Here is a 3,033-nt window from a genome sequence, read left to right on the forward strand (position 1 = left end):
CCCCCCCCCCCCCATATTATAACAATTTTGTATGGGTTTAGTAAAATGTATAACATAAATACCACTTGTGAATTTTTAAACAACATGTTGCCTTTATAATAAGATCTATTCATATTTGAGTATTACATTTTGAAAGCTGAATAAGAATTCTGAAGAATTATGCCCACAAGAACAGACTGGGATTTGCCCAAGATGGTGTGTGTTTAAATCTTTGTGCACATGGCCCTTTTGCGGTTGTGGTTTTAAGAAGAAAAAAATTATCGTTACTCTTGGTTTGTTTCTAGTGAAATACAACGACTGGTATATTTCAACCTCGTGGGTATATGGAGAGACCCTCACTGGCATCTTACCTTAGAAAGTGAAAATAAGGACAGGGAACTGAAAGTGTGTGCGAACCAAGCTGAGTGATCACGAAAAATCACATTTGCCCCTCCCAAACTGTTAAAGCTAGTACTGTGTGAGGTTGTTTGATGAGGTTTATGACTCAGACTAAACAAGAGGTTATTAGTGTCATTCTCTTTATAAGTCAAACATACAAATCTCAACATGTTTAGCAGAGCTGTGTTCACGCCAGAACTTTTGATTTCTTTTTGAGAACTTCCTTATTTTACCAAAATGTGGAAATTCACAGCTTTCATCAGCAAATGCCAAAGCTAAATTCTATCTTCTAATTTAGGTAAAAGTAGGTAATGCTTTCAATTTGACAACTTAATCTCAATTTGAATTTATTTATAAAGCACAATTAAAAACGACTGTTTACCAATGTGCTGTACAAAATAAATAACCATTAAACAGAATTCAGACAAAGACAAAGTCACAAGTAATACAACAAAACACAGACAAATCAATTTTAAAATGATTTTAACCTTGATTTAAAAATGGATAGAGTGGGAACAGTTCTGATTTGGATAGGTAGACTATTCCAAAGTCTCTGAGCGGCTACGGCAAATGCCCGATTGCCCCTAGACTTTAGTCTGGTTTTAGAAACCACTAAAAGCCTTAAATTGGCAGACCTAAGAGCTCTTACTGGTTGGTGGTATATCAACAGATCAGAGAGGTATAGGGGTTCTAACCCATTTAAAGACTTAACCAATAAGAGCACTTTAAAATTAACCCTAGCGCACAAGTAACCAATGTAAAGAGCCTAGGACAGGGGTCATAAGTTCATGCTCGCTCCCAAAATGAATTCAGCGGGTCATCTTGTTAACGCTATAAATTAATTACAGCAATAAAAGAAAATGTTTATCATGAACATACAGTACATGAACAACAATATCACATTAAACCACAGAAATTCCAAAATGACATTTCCCTTACATTCATCTTCCAAAAGTCCATTCATCTTTGCCATGACTAGTGCTATACGCTGTATTAACAAAAACATTAATGGCATTTAATAAAAACACTTACAGTGACAAGCTATGCAATATCGCATTCCTTAACCAATAAGAGCACTTTAAAATTAACCCTAGCGCACAAGTAACCAATGTAAAGAGCCTAGGACAGGGGTCATAAGTTCATGCTGTCAAGCTCCCATTATGACTCTGGCAGCCACATTTTGAACCATCCGAAGGTGCTTTAGAGAAGATTGACTGATCCCCAAATAAAGAGTGTTACAATAGTCAAACCTACTGGTGATAAAAGCATGGATAACTCTTTCAAAATTAGTAAAAGAAAGAAAGGACTTCATTTTTACCTTTTTCAACTGGTAAAAGAACTTACCTTAGTAAGTCAAGTACAAATACATTGAAATATGCTGAAGAGCTTCTATTTCTATTTATTTAAATGTTCATTAACAAATTATCTCTTACTCATTACTTAATACAGCAATGCGTTAAACCACAAGCATTAAAAAAGAAGACAACCCAATACATGCACGTTTAAGCCTAAACATAGGTATACATAAAAAAACGTATGAATTACACATATGAGAACAACAAAAATCTTCATATATTCAAAAATAATCCTAATTAAAAGGGTTATTGTAGTTAAGTAAAACTAAAATGCACATGACAATCACATGCAATTTATTGTGCAGCCCTAAGTTTGTTTGTTAATCACAAAGTACAAAATAGATGAGGAAAACTAGGATGCCGGGTGTATTCAAAGCGCCGCCATTACTGTCTAGAGCAGGGGTTTCAACCTGTGGGGCGCCACAGGGGGGCACGAGCATCGGTTAATTCAGAGACGTTCCCTTGAGAATTTATGAATATGAGTTAACAAATCTTTAGCCATCCACTAGGGGGCAATCTGACTCCCACTGCTAGTCGACAGTTAGAGCAGAGTTGGCTCGAGTATCAGTCACGCTCAGTGTTGCCAAGCCCGCGGTTTTCCCGCGGAATTGTGCTACTTTAACACTTGCTGCGTTTTGTAGTTTTGGGCTAGTTCTGAGTAGCAATTAGGCGGGTTTTGTTGTGAAAACCTGGCAACCCTGGTCACGCTTATTGACAGTCCAACCACGGATTGGCATGTTGTTATCTCAGAAACAGGCTCAGCCATCACATTGTATCAGGTAAAATAAAAATTGTTCGCTGCTTTAATAGCTTTAATGGATATGAGTGAAATTAGACAAACTTGGGGTGGCGCATGTCCTAAAAGGTTGAAAACCCCTGGTCTAGAGTGCGTGGACTGGTGCGCTGTGATTGGTTGAGCGGATATATCGCATTCCGCAGAAAAGGGAGACTGGCGTTTGTCGCGGTTTGGAAAGAAAGGGAGAAAACATGACAGAATCGACATAAAAAAAAAATCGACTTTTCAATACCGACCAGATACAATACTGATTTTGGCGGAAACTAATTTTTTTTTTTTAAATGGCGTTTATCGCGTGTTGGAACCAAACTCTTCATATATATATATATATATATTTGAATTTGAATTTGAATTTATGCATTTAGCAGACGCTTTTATCCAAAGCGACTTACAGTGCATTCAGGCTATACATTTTTTACCAGTATGTGAGTTCCCTGGGAATTGAACCCACGACCTTTTGCACTGCTAACACAATGCTCTACCACTGAGCCACAGGAACACCGC

Source organism: Sinocyclocheilus anshuiensis, unplaced genomic scaffold (genome assembly GCF_001515605.1).
Source record: "Sinocyclocheilus anshuiensis isolate Anshui unplaced genomic scaffold, SAMN03320099.WGS_v1.1 scaffold2459, whole genome shotgun sequence".
NCBI classification, from domain to species: domain Eukaryota; kingdom Metazoa; phylum Chordata; class Actinopteri; order Cypriniformes; family Cyprinidae; genus Sinocyclocheilus; species Sinocyclocheilus anshuiensis.